General features: G+C 38.6%; 1 protein-coding gene, 1 long non-coding RNA gene and 1 other non-coding gene across 4 annotated transcripts in view; 1 reads left to right on the top strand and 2 right to left on the bottom strand.

The window, feature by feature from the left end:
• Nucleotides 1-8403, bottom strand: part of LOC143363057 (uncharacterized) — a 40575-nt gene extending 32172 nt beyond the window's left edge. The window contains exons 1-2 of one of the 2 annotated variants that reach the window (XM_076803678.1): nucleotides 8071-8403; nucleotides 4586-5101 (exon numbers count right to left, since the gene is read on the bottom strand). The gene's annotated coding sequence lies outside the window, so the exon portion shown is untranslated. The remainder of the gene's footprint in view (nucleotides 1-4585; nucleotides 5102-8070) is intronic. The other variant, XM_076803679.1, reaches the window with a different exon arrangement.
• A 205-nt stretch (nucleotides 8404-8608) lies between these two features.
• The window catches only part of LOC143363058 (uncharacterized), a 35554-nt gene continuing 24084 nt past the window's right edge, over nucleotides 8609-20078 (top strand). The window contains exon 1 of the long non-coding RNA XR_013083723.1: nucleotides 8609-8985. This is a non-coding gene — a long non-coding RNA (uncharacterized LOC143363058). The remainder of the gene's footprint in view (nucleotides 8986-20078) is intronic.
• Nucleotides 10770-10876, bottom strand: LOC143363075 (U6 spliceosomal RNA). Its single transcript, XR_013083726.1, has one exon. It is a non-coding gene; the product is annotated as a U6 spliceosomal RNA (small nuclear RNA).

Genomic DNA, 20078 nt, shown 5'->3' with positions numbered 1-20078 from the left:
ACCGAGTCGGAGAAAGTCGAGCGAGTTCGTAGGCACAGAGACACGTTGCAAACGATTTTTCGAAATGCGGACACGTCGAAAGGCGGTCATCGTGCATTCCTGTAAAACGAAATAAAATGGGAACACGCGTAAGCCTGTAACTTCTAGAATCCGACTCAAGAAGACGACAATCGTTAATACATGAAAGTAAGCAGGTTCTGGAACATTCACTTTCTCCGTGGTGATCGATCTGCACTGCAAGAACATCATACTAAGAGCAATACGGAATTTGTATTTTTACTTACTCGCTGCTAATTTGTCTATATTTTTTATTATATTTGTTTGTTATATATACAGCGTGTTCGTGTCATTACTAGTCAGCGTTTTTTCCCAAAAACTATTGTGATTATGACCTTGTATGACCTTGCAGGTCATTGTGTTGTATACGAATGAATTTGTCCTGACACACCTTGAGTAGTAATCCTACAAAATTTTCGATCAACTCCTAAATGCAGAGTATTTGCCATCGTACTGAACCTTTATCAACCTTACATGATTTTTTTTAGACATTCCGTCCTCTTGAAGTGTTACGTTATAAGATAAGCAAGGGAAAAAAAACTTATCATTCAATTAGGAGAAAAAGTTAATTTTCATATCTCCTTCACACTTTCACTTATACAAAAAAAAACAGGAAGAACTATTGACTCAGATTATACTGTTCTGCTCGTCATCAAGCATTGGATTCGATGCTTTTACTATGACAGCTGCGTTACACAGATGGGCTGTTTCAAGTGTCTCGCCCTGTATTATCTTGTCACCGTATTACCTTATCAATGCATGTATAAAGAATTGCAAGAAACTATTTTTGTTTGTTAAGACAATTGCGCTTCGAACTTGTGAACAAAGGTAGTAGTAATTAAATATATAGATAACAGTTAAAATATATTTATTAATTCCTATCCGGATTTTTCTTCGAAAAATTCATTTCTGTTCTATAAATATCTCCCCTTTATTGATATAATATTTTATTTATAGATTCTTTTATTTAATTGTCAATTGAATGTTTCCTGTTAACCATTAGCATTAATCCCCCCTCTTGTGGGATTCCAATAAGGAAATAAGATCAAAGATTGTTTATTCCTTAACCCAACGTAATCACTAAACACCGGATCTTTATTTAATATAACAATTTTTCACCTGAATTGCGACAAACTATAGTGAAATAGAAATTTATTTTTTTTCTTAATACCTATGTTTCGTACCATATTCTGCTAATATTTCTACTGTTTTATATTACACCTATTCATTTTTGTCGTAAATGCATAAAATCCGCAGATTACATAGATTTTCGGGATTGGAATTTTGATTTGTAAAACATATTGTGGTCAATTAGTACCTCCATTCTACCTAATTAAAGAAAAAAAAATCAAATCGTTTTAAAGGTGATAATGATTATGAAAAATTCACGCTTTAATACATATCCGAACAAGGAAGCACAACACTTTTGGGATACCCTGTATAAATATCCGAACACTTTCACTTCAGTTTCTTTCATGGATTTATTACGTTGTCCTGTAATCTTAATGTTGTTCTTGAGCAATACAAGCAATATTTATCATCAAGTAACTAATTAATGTTCGCTATATTTAGAAATTGTAAGTACACGATATGAAGGTATTAAAATTAAAATAATTCAACTGTGGGATGAATTACGTGTATCGAACGGTTAGAAACAAGTGTTCAAAAAGTGTGATGGAAAAATAATTTACATATTTTGATATCATATGGCAGTAAAAGCTGTATGATATACAGGGTGTCCCAGAAATGTTGTATTTCCTTGGGAGAAGTGTTTCCAGAGACCATTTGAAATAACTTTTTCCCTTGTTTACTCTATGAATTTGGAATTCGTACACCACTACGCCGAATTATTTATTGTTTGTTTTTTCATAAAATCCGAATGAGAAATACCATTTCACTTGCAAGTAATAAATAATAAATAAATTATTTGTGGAATTATTTAAACGATTTTTTAATTAAATAAAAATTTAATTATTATTTGCAACTGAAATATTAATTTAATTTGTAATTTTCCATTTATTATTTAAAATAAAATTTGCCCAACTCTGTGTGTATTTAATTAGTTCGGCAGAAACTGAATAATCGAATAAAGGGTTTAAAATTCTGGGTCAAAATAGACCCGAGCATCGGCGCCGTATCGGAGGGTTAAAGAACGGACAAGATTTAGTTCGAGAAGGTCGATAATCTTCGATCGATTCTGTCATTTAACTGACGTTATCTGGATCGAGGAGCATTAGATACCACTAAAAATATCATTTTTTCTTTCGATTATTGAAATCATTCACGAAAACGTTGCTGTCGTAATTTAACAGAGTCACCCCGGAGGGTGTAAACTAGATTGAAATATATTTCTCGATATTGTTCTTCACAATTTTAGAAAAGAACAACACGTCGGTTCGCGTAGCGATTTATGAGACGGTTAATGAATGATTGAACAGCACCCATAATTACCAACCGGATGATAACCTTCGACTGAACAGCTTATCGTACGTCGCGTAATCTACAGCACAGATACAGCAATCTCAGTTTTGTATTCCATTATAACGCTGCTGCAATCGCAAATAAATTCTGACACTCTTTGAGTGGCGAAAGTCGAATCGATTCTACGTAAAACAATCCCACCATCGCCGAAGCAACCACGTCACGTACTCAATTTTCGTTCGAACCAATACACCATAGTCCATTCGCCTTTTTATTTAAAATTTTATCAGCACATTTTGTAGAATACATTTCTTCCCTTTATCTACAAGCCTTCTCTTCTTTGTTAAGCACTTTGTCATCATTTTTATTGCAAAAGTTCACTTCATTCATAAGAACCTCTACACTAACGCGTGCTTTCAATTTTTTTATTTATTCAGTCGATAACGATTTCAACCATGAAACAAATATCCACTAAATTCAAATTCAAAAAACAAATTCAAATTCAAATTTAAATTCAAATTCAAATTCAAATTTAAATTCAAATTTAAATTCAAATTTTTTTTAAGTCGATAGTAGTTCCATTGCACTTAAATTGCAACAATTGACTTTCTGAAGTTGGTTTATAATTATTGACTATAGGTATATAACATCTGTTCTCAATCGTTGCAGGAATACATTAGACTTCTTTAAAAAAGTACTGTTTAAAGATAAAATGTTTGTTCTTAAATTCCTTTAAAAAATTGCTGTCAATATTAATACCAGTGCACAATTTAAGAATCGGCGGTTTAGAAAAAATGCAGTTACGGCGACATCTCCGAATTAGTTTTATTAAGAAACGTCATCGACTAACGCGTACACGAATTTTATGTAAAAGTAACCTAATTAGTCGGCGAGAAATTGTATATCGAAGTCGATGATAAATACATTTAGTAGATTTGATAAGGTCAGTAGCAAACAACTTTTTCAGTTCAACTTTCTTATTCGAAACAACAGTTTTATGGTTGCGAAGCTAATAATACGGACGAATTTATAATTAACGCTTTAAACTGGAAAGTAATCTCTTCGTATCTTGGCACTTGAATATTTTTCTTGATAATAAAATATGTCGAAATAGCGAGAAAAGAGTTTAGAAAAAATTAATACTTAGGTGCAACCGAAGTGTGGATCAACAATAAGAATACTCGTAAAAACACAAACGCATTTACAGCAAGTATTACAGTATCTCACAGAGGTTGTTTTTAATGTCCTTTTTAAGCTTTTTTAGGTTTTTAAGTTCAAGGTAACATGAGTGTCATGTCACATATTCGAATGTATTTTTTTATGAGCCACACGATGCGACACGAAATGGAATGTCGTTTATTTAAAAAAAAAAAGAGCATTTAAAAGTACTTTTGACAGGGTTGATTGTTCAATCATGTGAGATATTAAATATCAATTGAACGAGAACTATAAGAACTATACGAGATATTTGGAAATACTGTTTACTCGATATATGTCCAAAACACGAGTCTAGCCATGGACAAATATCGAATAGGAAGAGATACTATTCTTTGATCCACGCCAAACGTAGAAAATGACAGCGAAGCTCTAGAGGGCACGGTCGCCCAGGAGTGTAAACATAAATGGCCCAGACGAGTATAATTAATACAGGCACAGTAATTGGTACCCCCACAGTATTTGAGTCCCTCACCCTATTCGCAAGCTGTGTCGACGCGTTGAGATTTTGCTGTTATCGGTGACTAATTGTATTTTCCTATACGAGAAACCATCTTTCGAAACAATATCGCGAGATACCTAGAAGATACGCGTTTCGATGTCGTGCAGTTACCGTAAAGATGGACGATCGGTATCATGTCATGATCACGTTCGTTGTTTATACAAAGAAAAGGAAAACCTGACGCTAACAGGCGACGCGACGCGACGTAGTTCTCTTGTCTGTTTTGTCACGTCGACAAATGCAAAAATCCGCATTGCTATGCGCACGTAGACGAAGACGCGCGATCCCGCGCGCGTACGGTATTTCTGCTCGGGCGGAGAGACGCGTGGGCATTAAACAGTGAAAGAATAGAAGAGAAACGAAGGCGAGACAGGTGTCTGTCGTATTTACCTTATAAGTTGGCGGACCTGGGGCAAGTTATGCGCGGTTATCACCGCCACGTGTCCATCGAAGTAATTAATTCATCACACGAACGCGAGCCAGGAGCCGATGGCTTTTCCGCGGAAACGGATAGAGATGTGTGGTGTCCTGGTCTTCGTTTTCCTTTCTCTAGTTTAAATAATCCAACACTTTCCAATTGGCACTGTTTTGTTATGTTTTTTGTTTTATCTTCTCGGACTAGTTTAATGTTTCACAATAAATCCCGTCGATCTTGTTTTGTGCCCGTTGTTCCCGGTTTTTCGAGTTTCAACGGCATCACACTTTCCTTCTCGGCCAACACACTCTTCGGCTTCGTCACTTCAATATTTCTGGTACGAGAGCTTTCCCGTTTATTCCACCCCGGGGGCAGAGAGCTGATCGATAACGACGTGCGTTCCGGCTGTACCTCTCCGTCGAATTCTCTGCTGGACGCCCGGCATCCGATGAAATTATCTTCGATTTCCCGGAACGGACTGCACTCTATATCTGTAGAACACGCGTGGAAATTATTCGTTTGGGGAGAAAGTTCTCCGTCGGATCGTTGCCTCGAAAGCTAACCGGAGAACAGTGTCCTCCCTTCTGCCCAGGATTTTCGATGGAAACGACAGCGACCACCGAAACCGTTCTTATTTTTATTCTCGTAACCGACGGTGAGACCTGTTGCGCGCGTAGCGGTCGGGTTTACGTTGTTTCCTTGATCGTCGACGTTCAGGAATGCGCGCCAGAGGTGAGCGAACGTGGCCGAACAACGCTTCTATTTTTTTCTCTCCTCGAAAGTTTTCGGCGGTAACGATCGCGAACGATAACGATGCTTTTCGAACGGGAATTTTATCAGCAATAACGATCGAATTATTATACAGGGTGTCCCGAAAATATTTCTTGAAGAGGAAGGCGAATATTATCGATTTATCGGTTTCAAACTTCGTCCTAGTTTTGGAATCTTTGGTGCACGGGGTGTGCGAAAAATATTTTACTTCCTCGAATATGGTAATTCTTTAGGGCATTTGAAGTAACTTTTATAACTTCGTCCTAGTTTTGGAATTTTTGGTGCACAGGGTGTGCCAAAAATATTTTACTTCCTCGAATAGGGTAATTCCTCAGGGCATTTGAAGTAACTTTTATGACTTCGTTCTAGTTTTGGAATTTTTGGTACACATGGTGTCCCAAAAATATTTTACTTCCTCGAAAAGGGTAATTCCTCAGGGCATTTGAAGTAACTTTTATAACTTCGTCCTAGTTTTGAAATCTTTGGTGCACAGGGTGTGCCAAAAATATTTTACTTCCTCGAATAGGGTAATTCCTCAGGGCATTTGAAGTAACTTGTATAACTTCGTCCGAGTTTTGAAATCTTTGGTACACAGGGTGTCCCAAAAATATTTTACTTTCTTCAAAAGGGTAATTCCCGAGGTCATTTGAAGTAACTTTTTCCTTTGCCAGAAAAGACGTTCCCCGCGGCTTCGTTTAGAAACGCGGACCAATCGAAACGCGGCTACAGCGGACGGATTCCGCGACCAATCCCAACGTCGCGACGCATCGGGACCTGTCGCCGGGTCCGCTGTAACCGCGCTCCTGATTGGTTCGTGTTTTTCGTTAATAACTCCCGAACAAAGCCACGGAGAATATTTTCGCAAAGGAGAAAGTTACTTCGAATCAGCCCTTCCAAAGAAGCACAATATTTTTGGGACAACCTGTAGATTTTTATCGTGCAACCGGATACGATTCACTCGGGTAAATAAAAATTACCGAACGAATCATTGAACTCAGTCGTCGAGCATAAATGCAAAGCTGCTTGTGCAATCTCGCTGTTTGTGCACTTGAGAGAAAAAAGTGAAATCATGTTACTGCGCTTAATGATCACGAACGAAAGACAAATTTCGTAGTGACTGCGAAGGGAACGTATTATCGTGTCATAATACAGAAGAACAATTATCCGCTGGCTTCTCCGTTATCCGTTACTGTCCACTAGAGATCGTAGCTCGAATCTGGAGATAGCTCCGATATTTTTGGGATTGTTGTTGTGCGAGCACGTCGAATGTTGGGCAACCTCGCGAAATGTGGTTTAACACGTTTCAAACTCGGCCTATAATGTGTGCGAAAGGTCCTCGCATCCCACTCCCTAATCTGCCCTAATGCATATTCATACCGTTCTTTATATTTAGAAGTCGATTTGTCTGCGAAAATGTGATCGAAATGGTCCGACAGGAAACCGCGTTCTTTTATTTATCGTTGAGATAAACTGAAGACGCTTAACCTTGCAAGAGAACGGTACATCCTATTATAATTGTCTGAGAATTCTCATCGATTCTAATTCGCATTAGCCAAAACGCAGTCGCATACCGTTCATATAATTCTTGAGACGACAATAATTTCGGAGTACGACCGCCGCGTATAAACTGACACGTGGATTCAGCTGTAGAGGTGCGAGAGAGAAAGAGAAAGAGAAAGAGAAAGAGAAAGAAGCTTCAGAAACGGAGCAGAAAAAGAACAACCACGAAGAGAAATTTTCTCTTCTCACCGTTCACTTCCTCTTCGAAGTTGGAGAATATCGTACACGTTCCCACTGAGACACAGCGGAACGGTGTTACGTTAATCCTGAATTTCTTAAAACGCGAGATTAGTCTCACGACTGCACGAGAAAACCAGACGAAATAGTCGGGAACGATCGTATCAGCGGGTTGTTGTTGTCGTCGTCGTCGGAAGTGGCATCGATTTTTTTTCGAGAATCAATCTCGCGGATAGAAGACACTATGCATCGGGGAATTCCGGTCGGCTCTGTTGGAACGCAACAAGTTGACTCAGCAAGCAGTCCGTTCGAGCAGGCGGCGGCGACTCTCGCGCGAACGATAGCCGTCCGAGGAGAAAAAGGGGAATTCAGCACGCGACGGAAACGCGTGTCCATTTCCCATTTCCACCGGCGATCGTCTCGAAGATCGTTCTCGTCGTGTGTTACGAGGTCACATCCGCGTACAACCGGCTGGACCCGGTATGCCGTGTTCGCCTACAGCGTGTGTTTGCTATCCTCGTGTCTTCCGACTCGGAAGTCGAAGCGAATTTTGCGGCTGAACGGACATCGACGTTCCATTGAATATTTCCGTGGGGGGAGAGGAGGGGGGGGGGGCGACGACAGCGTTGTTATTCCACGCGGCGCGAGTGTCATTTAATCATCTTCCCGGTGAGCGAAGATAGCGAAGCTCCATTATCGATTAGATTTCTATGCGGCTCGAAAGAAGAAGACGAAAAAAAAAAAAAGAACGAGAACAATACGACAAGAACCGGTCAACGAGAAATCTCGATTCGATAAACGAAGAAGCCACGTCGGACACGCACGCACGCACGAACACGTTCGATCAATCGGCCGTGGAATGAATTCGCGAACGCCGATTCGCGCCGTCCGTACACCGGGCCACTGTCGTTCCATCCAGGCGATCTCGCGTCTGCTTTTCACCAGAGCATACCGTTAATTGTGCCCGATTCGATTCGATCGAGCCCCCCAAGATTTCGCTGCTCTCCGACACTTTTTGAACTGCCGGCGGTACAGCTGTAGAGACGTGATCGCGTACATGGAAGGAAGAAACTCACGGGGTACCATGGGGTATAACGAACGGCGGAGGGGAGAAGGGGAAGAGAGAGAACGTCGGGGAAAGAATAAGGAGACACTTCACTGAAATTCCTGGTTCGAGAACGGCCGCGTGGAAGTAACGACGTCGCGTTAACACCGGCACAACGAATCGGGATCGGTTGCGGATACACTTGACGCCAGGTAGTCTCGGCTGACCGAGCGCCCGATCCGGACTGACTATAACTGTAAACGATCACTTGTCGGTGCCAAGCTTACCCCCACCGCGTGTCGCGAAACGGATCGCTCCCCACCAGAAAATTCTGTGCGCGCGCGCGCGCGCGTGTGTGTGTGTGTGTGTGTGTGTGGGTGTTCTGTGTGTGTCTCTGCGTCCGGGTTTGTACCGGTGTCGGTGCCTGTGTGTCAGATCGCAGCGAGCCAGGCCGAGTCGAGCGGCGGCGCAGCGCTATGTGGCGTGCTGTTCCACGCTGCTCCACGCCGCTCCACGATACAACGATACGACGATACGACGCGACGCGACGCGTCGTCGAAACCGGCGTGCTTCTGCTCTTCCAAACCAGTTCCTCCCGATGCGCTCCGTCACTTCCACCTTCGCCGGCTCCGATTCAGAAACGTGTGCTCCACCTGCTGCCACACCGCACTCCGATCGACCGAATCCAAAGAGAAGAAGTATTTCCACCTTGAACCGCCTGTGCTTCGAAATTGAACGCGGGTGGGATGCATTCGGAGGTTTACGGATACGGTCACACGGTCTGCCACGTAGTCGAAACATTCGACGAAACCGCCAGATAGGGTAAGAGACCCGATTCAGTAGTGTGGGTGTGCCAATTACTGTGCCTGTATTAATTACACTTACTTTTACAGTATAACGAATATTTTAAAAGAGATACAGTCAAACCTGTTTTCGTGCGGTAGATGGGGACCGCATAAAAGAAATCGCACGAAAAACAAAATATTCAGAAACTTCATAAATGGCTGTAACAAATAAAGTTTTACAACGTATTAAAGAAAGTTTTTTTATGCGGTGAAGAGGGACCGCATAAAAAAAAGTCTCAAAAAATATGTCAAAGATTTACGAAATAAACATTTTTTAAAAATTCAATTTCTCATTTTAAACATGGAGAAATTTTCAAAATGCACATAGTTCAATACTACTCGTCGTACTCCAAAACGTGCATTTTCTTGTGATGAAAACATTACAAGGGTGTTATAATGCCAACACCGTTGGCATTCATATACCGCATAAAAGAAAATCGCACAAAACAAATCGCACAAAATAAAAATCGCATAGAAGAGAACCGCACAAAAACAGGTTTGACTGTATTAAATTTTTCATTGAAATCAGTTAATAGAGAGGGTATCACTCATTTGCAGTCATCTGATGAAAAAAAAAGGTTTGGAACAAGGGTATGGAGTGTACAATACATACCAGTCATAAAATTTCGAAAGCAGTTTGCTTTCATGGCGAAATGACATTGCGACGAATTCAAAAGATACCACATGATATTTTATATAATGTGAAATATTTGGCTAGACTTTCTTAAAGTCAAGTACGACGAAAAGCGTAAAAAAAGTCTTTCAGTTTTCAGTCTTTTTCCAATGGAAGAGTGGCCTATTGCAATTCACGTTTGTGTTCAAAATTGCGCTCTTATAAAATTTCAAAAACCTGTCATAATACCTGTATTGGTACCCACGCAGTAATTGGGTCCCTTACCCTAATTGGGTCTCGCGTTTCACCCTTATTTCGAACGGATACGTGCGCGTACTAAAAGGGGCATCCTCGATGGTTGAAAAATTTCTTTTTCCTTTTGTGTTTTTGTACGTTCTATGCAGGGTGTCGGCATCTCTCTCTCTCTCTCTCTCTCTCTCTCTCTCTCTCTCTCTTATTCCGGCCTTTCTCTCCCTCCCACTTTCCCTTCTACACTATTCATTCTCAAGTCTCAATACAATAAAAACAATCACACTCAAAAAACGTTTAACACTCAGTTTTGCCCATGAAGCAATTTAAAGTTATCATAAAATTACAAAAAAGCAATCAAAGAAAACAAAATGCAAACCTCGTACGACGTATTGCTTTTGCAATTGCCTCGACAAGAAAAATAGATGCCTGTGATTGTTATAACATTTATCACCATCGTTAGAAAACATTAATGACTGCCAGCCATTTTAAATCAAGGTATAATATGAAAAATTCTATAAAACCAAACCAAGTGATTCAAGTGTCTCCAATTTTAAGAGGAGCTTCGTTAAACTGTGAATATATTTTTATTGAATTATTTACGAACTTGTAAATACAATAAATCATTCTTAATTTAAAAAAATCAATTTAATTAATCTTTACTAAAATGTAATTTTCATTAAAATTTTTTCACATGTACATTTTTAGCTCTCTACTAGTTTAGGACACAAAACCTATTTGTTTATTACATAGAGAATCATTAAAGTATAAACAGATTTGCAAGAAATCCGTTTATTTAAATAATATATTAATATCTCGCTGCCTGAATGGAATGTTTAACGTGGACCATCGGTGGTACACGCGATTTTTTTTTTTTTCGTTAACTGTTTTAAGTGGCAAAAAATGTGGAACGCTTCACGATTTTGCGTGTCATCCTTGCGCAGGGGCCATGCTAATCTTCTCTGTATCGTTCCAATTTTAGTATATGTACTGCCGAAGCAAGTACACCTGGCAAGTTTCACGACGTCTATATATACTTAGAGAAGACAAAGTAAGCACTAACGAGAAAGTATACGTTCCGTTAGCCACCTAGCGGTAGATTCAAGGAAGCTTGGTTTTACGGATTCATAGTCTCCATTTACATATATGACTTTTTAAAAATAGAAATATCATTGATATTAAATGATTTTTCTACAAAAATTTCAAGTGTACATAATTTCCGTGCAATATTATAAAAAAAAATATGTAAAAATATTTATAATAAGTATAAGAAATATTTAGTAACAATTTTTTACAAGGTTTTCTTTCATATTTTCTGGAGTATGAAATGAAATCTCGGGTTTTAGACGGGCCGGGAATTCTCGGGCGGGAACTACCGGGTTCCCGAAAGTATCCGGCTACCTATGTCTCTTCGGGATCCCGAAGCTATCCGACTTCAAACGAACGTGTCGAGATCCCGAGAGAGAGAGAGAGAGAGAGAGAGAGAGAGAGTGTGTGTGTGTCGAGAAATAGAGACGCTAATCAGTCATAGTAAAATCACGGTCACGGCCAGGTAGACTGTAGTAGTAGGCTTTTGCCTATACTTCTAACTCCCACACAATCAAATTTTGCAAAAACTTTAACAGCTTGTATCTCAATAAATATTTGTTTGCGACATATGGTTTCTTTCAAACATTTTCTCTTCTCGACGAGCAGAACGTGTTGACGTAAAAAGAAACTTTAACAACAATTTCTCTTTGTTGTAAAGAATTTCGCGGCAAGTTTCTTTGACAAATGTCCACCGATCCAGAGCTGTAGATTCACCCCTACGACGGATGACCTTTTTATATACCCTGTGCAAAATTTCGAACATTAACTAGTATTTATGTGATTCGTGGATAAACATTCAGACATTTTACAACAAATAGAAGAGTGATTCATAAGTAGAATGATGAATGCTGCACTGAAAACATAAAAATGAATATCTCATGTTGAATCTCATGTTTTGATATAAAGTTTTATTCGTGATTGATTTCGTACGTTTCGTTTTTTGTAGTTTATGTAACCATTTCCACTGAAGGCTGAGTTAAATACAATAGCATGAAACACACAGAACAAAGGTTTGATAGACATCGTGGTAGCTAAGTGTTGCTCTAGAGTTATTGTACAAAATTTTTACCTCGAATTATATAACATCGACACAATAATAATTAATTGATATCATACAATTATATATGCAATTGGCGACCGAATAAGGCGACTGAATAAAAAAGAAGAAAAAGATATATAATCAAATCTTTTTCATACAAACCTTACTTTTCATCTAAACCTTCCACAAATACATTGGTGAAAATCTCATAGAACAATAAATAATAATAAAATAGTTAAATTTTTTATTTAAAGGGCTGAACTTATGCGGGCCTTTGAACTGTGCCGGCGGCCGTGACTCTCCGCGTCTTTTTTTCCCATACGTTGTTCTTCTTTGCGTCCGAAACTTTCATCGTTCATTATACAAGTAAATATCGTCGGAATTGTATCATATTTGGTATCATTTTCATTAGAAAAATGCCACGAATATGTTGGAGAAAGTCCCATAATAAAATAATGACAAATAAAAAAGTTTTGTTACTGGATTAGTAGTGGTCTTCTGGTCACACACCGACATACCCGACCCATATTACGTTACACTCCCTCACGGGATATACCCCGCGGGAGTAGGGATAGTTCTGGAACTTTTATCGGGTAGGAATTTGGGACATATATAGAATAAACACTGTAGTACGTTTCGCGTTAGTAAATAATATTTATACCGCATTTGAACGCTATCGAGTTTAAGGAAAAGCACAAAGAAATTTTTTAATGAACACAATTTTGTCTTGTGTCCGCCTAATGAAAAATGCATACATCCTCGGTAACATGTTATAATTAATGAAGTGTTCAAAAGCGTGATTAATTATTCGTGTTAAATAGCTCTAAATTATTTTTGAGGTGTTTAACTGCAACTACCGCTAGAAAATTGTTCAACAAATTTTGTGGTTGTACACGATTTTTTACATGGTCGAACTTCACATGATCCAGTTGATTATAATAGATACGAATGCTTTCATGTCCGTCCAAACAAGACTTGAATCATTGTAGTTATTCTTGTCATACCACCAAATGATTCAGGATTTAATAATAGCAGTAACGGACAAAATTTCTAATATTTCAGATCCCACGGCATATCTCTCTGCATCAGGTCATTTTGGAGTAGTATACTCCCACTGATACTTTCCACTAAACATGTCTCTTTACATGATATGACAATTTCATGAAAAAAGTTCCACTTACCTCTGTTACGATCAATTGGCAGATAGTATTCAATTTAGAAATGTTTGTTCAATTCCGCAAAATTATGCTCGACTTACGAATTTTTATTTCGAAAACTATTTGCCTGTGTTCGTATTAAATATTTTTTATTGTTATACAAACGATTTAGCTTATTGTAGCGATTCTGTTTCAATTTGAAAAATAATTTGATGATGTTAAAAGTGATAAATTCTTATTATGCCATTTTTAAAAACATGAAATTTAAACATGTAAGAAAAAGTATTGTGTTCATTGAAGCTTCGTCTACGAAATCGCATCGCTTGTACCTACTCCATAGTACCTCCCCCGTCATAGTTGTTCGTTCCAAAAACAGACCGTACGTTGAGTTTGTGCATTGAGTATCATAAATTAGTTTATGACACATTTTGCTTACGTAATAGTGAAGAATTGTTCAGCCCATGCACAACAGCGTCAATAGACGCTAAGCACATGGAAACCAGGCATAAGTGTTGCGTCGTTTCTATGTTCCCTTTGCGCGTTCCCGCGCATTCTGTGTTGCCTCCGCCGCGTATAGATGTACGTTACATACTTAGTGCCACGTAAGAAGGAACCTATTTCGCGCACTTCGTTGTAGGTTAGGTTTGTTGTAAAGTATCAGCTCCTCCACTCGATCACCCGCTACGTCATGAATATTGATATACCGGTAAGTAATTTGTAATTTATCTCGTCTTAAAACCATATCTCTCTGAACGCTACGAACACACGATGTTATCAACATGTAGCGTTTCGACGCTGAAGAGATGCGGGGTCGTAGAAGCGTCAGTAGGGGATTAGCCAATGAACGAGTCCCGTTGGTGTCATATGCGCAGCAAAGTCCTTCCACAGGTTCTTTCTTACGTGGCACCAGGTATAGATAATGTTGCTGTTAATATAACGTTTATACATTAATAGATATAGTTCGGTTCTTTTCATTAAATACGTTTATACAAGTAACGTTATTTGAAGTAAAACAGTTTAGGATGACATTAATTGGTTAGGTGACGGTAAATGAGTTTTTCACGACCGCTAGACTGACAACAACGTTCGCTTTCGCTTGCATGCTCAGCAACAGGATTCTAAGGGGTGATCAATCAGTATTGTATATACAATTAAATGTCACGTTAATTTTAGTAAAAGAAATTAATCACTCATTCATTTTTGTGACTACAGGTCATTGATTAATGATTACAAATTACCAAATCTAGTCACGCGATTAGTGATTAATTCTAGCGACAGTTAATTATTTAATGATTATGATTACCGTGATTACTTTTCGTAATCAATAACAGAAACAGTCACTAGATAATCGATTACTGCCCAACCCTGGCTTCGATTGGCTGAACAACAATTATTCATCCGCAGAAACGATAGCGACGCTCGGATCGAACGATACAGCACGATAAATAATGAGTTTTCGTTTCATTGTATCGGACAAAAGCGTGCGGTGCGGAGTATGGGAACGATAAGAAGCCTTTTGCGGCGGTGCGGTCGCGCGGTCCGCCTCGAAGGAATAAAGTCCGCCGAAGGACGCGTGAAAGTCCTGCCCCGTTGATCCCGGTCTATGTCGTTGTTATCGACTCCGCTATGTCACATTTCACTCGGCCAACCTCGGCCGGTATCGGCATTCAATGCTTTTTACCGAACGACGTGAACCAGATCTTTTTGTAACAGCGCACCGTAAAGTTACTTTTAAATGCCGGCCAACGCCTCGACTTTCTGCTGTCTGTCCAATTGCGGCTCTTTGCTATGTCAATGCAAATGTTCCTCTTGACAATGTAACGACGCCGCTCAACGAGGAAATGCCTCTCTCTGAGAAAAGTGACTGACCGGATTCGGTCTGGGAATATTCTGCACGCCTCGATTCACGCTAAACATTCCTGGATGATATCTATTATAATGTAGTTCAGTTACAAACACGAGAATGTAATTTCATTTTAACAGCAAACTTCTGACTTGTTGTATTCTCACGTTCAGAGCATTTCGATACAAGAAGATTCTTACTTTTATTCAGTTTCTTCGCGATTCTGAGCAAATGCGATTTTTTTCTAAATTTTTATTACACGTTATCTGCGAAACTAATCCTTCTGGTTTCGCAGAAAAATTGATAAGCTGAGGTCGTTCGGCCCGCTTTTGAAACAGTTATTCTCAGTGAGGGTGTTTGAATAATTACCTGAGCACAATATCTATGAAGTGGGGCGAAACGGGGAGCTAAGGTGTTATTATATGATATTGTGTGCCGGCTACATTTCTTCTAACTATGTATTCTTTGTTATCATTTTGGTATCAGTAGAAATTTGTACCGTCAAATTGGGTGGTAGAAGAAATACTAAGTGAAATTAATCAAACAATTGACGGTACAATTCGTTTGTTAGAAAGCTTATTTCAAATGTGAAAGCAAATTTCGAAATGCGTTTGGTTGAAAAAAGAACATTCGCACCTGTTAAGGTGAATACTAACGGGAAAGTCAGCGATTTGGACGACCGCTTTTGTTATGAAACCAAGTGAAAAATGTAGTCAGTAACCATATAATATAAACACAGTATTAACTGCTAATGCTTCAACACTTCGAAATTTTATTTGAATGTCGAAAAACTAATCTCGACAAAACACGAAGAGATTAAATTTGTTTTTGTTCTTAAATTTTGAAGGTTCGTAGGGAACCTCTGTAACAGTTTCAGGTAATTCTCTTTGTTGATGCTATTATGAAGCATTATGAATTCCTCTGTATCAAATTTTTAGTTTGACCGCTACTGACAAAGATTTTATATTAAATTATACAAAGGAAATATAAAGAAGGAAAAGTGAAAGTTAAAGGTTTAAAGACCACAGAAATCGTTGAGCGACACAGAAGAAAAGAATGATGCATTAAAAGAAGTCAGAAAACAAGGCTACAGCCGTTTTTTGGTCGTTACGTGAATATCGTTCACTCGGAATTCATTTCGAGGAAAGTTTTAATGGGCCAGCCAAAAAACAGCATATCGATGGTGCAACGATATTTACGACAGAGCCGCTACCAGTTTCAGAAAAATATAAATGGGAAATATTATCAGCCTCATCTAAAAATTTAATAATTCATAATTCAGTAAGCTTTGCATATCCTTTTTAAACGAATTTTGGTTAGCTCTGAGTTCGGTGTCTGCGCAGGGAGCGAAGCCCCTCGCCTACCCTAAAGGACAAACTTAGTCATTAGGAGAGCGCGGAGTTCGCTATAGTCACCCTAATAGTTTCACGCGAATATCTCATTACCGAATTTTCATAAAACTGCTGTCTCCAAACCTAAGGTATTTAGCTTTCGTTTTAAGTAATGTTAAATGGATTTCGAATATAGTATTTTTATTTCGATTTTTTAATCGGTCTCGCATAATAGCCTCTTCCATAGCAACCTGACGAGCAACTTTCTTCGGCCACGAGCTACTACTGGAATGCAGTTGCGTTCACGCACTAATTACTTTAGATAAAAAGTTTATGATACGTCGTAGACTACAGTGCAGAAAAGGACAAACGAATAAAAAGTTCGTATACCTGTAAACGAACACAGGAGCAGCAGTTGAGTAACGAAAAGAGAAGACATTTGAAGGCGAATTAAATTAGCAGAGCATTTCCTTAAATGAAAGAATCGGCTTTCATAAATGTTGGATCTACGAATGAAACAAATATTTTTCAAAATACGTTTCATGAAAGTCTCCCTTCTTTTTCTTAACTTTCACTACGCGACGGAAAAGACAGGAGATCCAAAGATAAATATTTATTATAACTACCTACCCAAATAAGAATACCTACGCCAAATAGTTTTTGATTTAAATACGAAGAAAACTGAATCGAAAAACAGAATACTGTGAATTTTAATGAAATCACTTTCTTATGCTGGCAATTGCCTACTGTGTGAAAACCTGACTTCATAGAATACCCTGAAGACTATTAAAGCAAGACGAAAGAATTAATGTACAAAATTGTGTAAAAGAGATTGGTTGAGGCACGAATCAAGGGGAAATAGTTACCCCCTCTCTGCCAGGCCCGGAGTAGGGGAGGCATGGTGGTAGGGGAAGTTAGAGTGGGGACACAAGTCTTGATCTGACGACCCTAAGCCAGAGAACCCCCACTACCAATGCGACGGTCCTCCCACTATGGGAGAGAGTAGCTCTCCCACTTCCGACCTAACTAATGAATGTATATGTATACATACTTTCTGACGCGAAACTGTCAATGGCGGCCTGCACAGGTAATTGAATAAGAAAAAGTTAATTTTTCAAATTTGTGGTAATTTTGTTACAGTCTTTGCCGACTCGTAACATTAATTTACAGGGAAATATTTTGAGCACCCGTCAAAGCAAATATCATTTGGAAATGCATTCTAGCAAAGTGCTATCACGGAGAGGAGAAAGGCAGAGGCTCGCCTACAATTTGCATCATCCGTAACATATACATATATAGTTGCATTCATACGATCCATTCCAAAGTTTCAACAAACGGAGAGTTACTTTCTCCATCATTTCTACTTTTCGAAGAAGTGAATGGACATTATCATTATCATCGGTATCATTAAGGATTTGATTACTAATAGAACATAAGGGAACTCAGTTTCACTAGGTTGGATGAAACATTTTTGTTGTTAGAAGAATCGAAAGAAATTAATCGAATAATGTCATGTATTAGTGAACACGGCCGGTAACCACGCCTCTTTTAATTTGACCAGACGCAAGGGAATGTGACTTTCATGGCAATCGTTGAACCAGGTTCATTAAAATATGATAATTATATGCAAATGTTTCACGTAACGTTGGTAGCACCGAACCGTGGTCTCAAGCGTGAATATATTTTTACGGTACGGATAAACGAAAAAAAAACTATATTATCACAGACTTTCTAATCGTGTCCCACGCGATGTGAATTACGCTTGCTATCAGGAATAAGTGCATATATATAAGACGCGCATGTGTGTAGTATGTCCGGTTGAAGTGAATGCTGGCAATTATTTCTCTAACTACCAAAAGTTCGAAACAATTAATTAGATCTAAATGTAATAGAATATTTTAGCCAATAATTAAAATCGCAATTTACAATTCTTCAATATGAATATAATTTGTTGAACGCAACTCCAGATGGTTTACGATACATGTTCTTTCTTTATGGGAAGCGTTTGATAGCATTGTAACAGAACTTCGACGAACACGATCTTATCTTTGCAGAAAGCCACAAGTCAGAACCGAACGATTAAATTACAATTTGCGTGTCATACGTGTGCTGGTTTATACATTCAGAGACCCAGTACTGGTGATATACGATAACCGAGTACGGCTAATCAAATCTTGCATCCTTCGTTTCACCATAATCCGCGAACGATATGATTTACGCTTTCGCTTCTAGGCTTGATAAAAAGGAACAACCATAAATGCATTGGATACTATTGGTGGCCGTTACTCGCCGCAAACCTTCTGGACTGTAATGTGTGAGTGTGGAGGGAGGAAGATAGATACATAGAGAGAGACCGGTGTGAGGTTATGGTTATGATGCGATAGTTGACGCGGCGCACGCCGGCCACGTGTGAGACTCCCAGAGCATAACTTTATTATTGTAAGTGTTGTTCGTATATATAATATATAAAAATATGGTTTTCAAAGAGATATATATATTAACTGATTTTAATGAGAAAAATATGATATCTCTTTTTCAATATTCATTATGCTTTAAAAATAAGTATAATTAATGTAGGCACAGTAATTGGATCTCTCATCCCGTTGCTCTTTAAAGAACGAGATGATTGGAGTTTTAAGTTTTGGATGTCTCACCGTTTACATATGTAGTATCAGCTGCTTAGAAAAGTTTGTACCGTTTCTTTCATCATGATCGATTCGCCGATCAACCTTTTTATTCCTAGAGATACCGATCACGGCTCAATTTCTCTTCAACCAGTTTCTCCTTTCACCGTTTGTTTTTCGACCGGTACATTAAGAGCGATTCTCGAAGCTCGGATCGTACAATCCTACAATCCTCGATATACGGTAATTATTCGGATTATAGTGCTCACCTTACGAGGAACTTGATCATTTATCTCGTTCCCTTCGTGTCTTACGGTTCGAAGGAAATATAATCGCCTTAACATGATTAAAACGTCTATTGCGGGTCTATCACACTATTAATAGCTTAAACCTTATTCTCTACGGGTTTCAAAGTTAACGTTACGTGTTCATATTAATTTAAAGATAATTAAACGAATAATGGTACTTTTTAAACGTTTCACTACATGCGACTATAAATACAATTTTTCAACAATAAAATTCTCACATATTGTAGCTCCATTTGTACTTTGCAAAGCGTATGATAAATGTTTCGATAGAGATTCTTCGATTTATTTTAAAAAAATTTTCGATAAAAATTTATAACCGCCTGCAAACCAATTGTATGTCTACTCTCAGTTTTTCTAATTTCCCACCGTTTCCACCACCTTTCGGACACATCTTCCAACCGATGAATTCGAATCACCTAAATCATTCGTACACAATTACAACTATGCAACTACAACGACCAGAACTGTTTTCACCACCGATTCACGAACAACTCCAAACTCAGCCGAGTCTGATTTGGAGACGGCAAGGCGAGTCTCGCCTTTACCAATAAAGAGAACTTGTTCCCCGGAGTTTTGACTTACAATCATTCTTCGCAAACCTAGTCGTGATCCGAGTACCCAATATCGGGACACGACACCACAGTTATTTCAGATGAAAGTGGGACGATATAATTTTTCTTTATGAAACCGTATACTTTTCAACTGCTCGTCCATACATGCTCATCCATGATCACGAATGTAATCCTAACATTAAAATTTCATATTAGTCATCAAGGTACAATTTTAAATAACAAAATTATTATACTACAAAGAGATT

The sequence above is a fragment of the Halictus rubicundus genome, chromosome 18, assembly GCF_050948215.1.
Source record: "Halictus rubicundus isolate RS-2024b chromosome 18, iyHalRubi1_principal, whole genome shotgun sequence".
In the NCBI taxonomy this organism is placed as follows: Eukaryota; Metazoa; Arthropoda; class Insecta; order Hymenoptera; family Halictidae; genus Halictus; species Halictus rubicundus.
The sequence above is the reverse complement of the archived record's forward strand: the minus strand, read 5'-3'. Positions and strand labels throughout refer to the sequence as shown.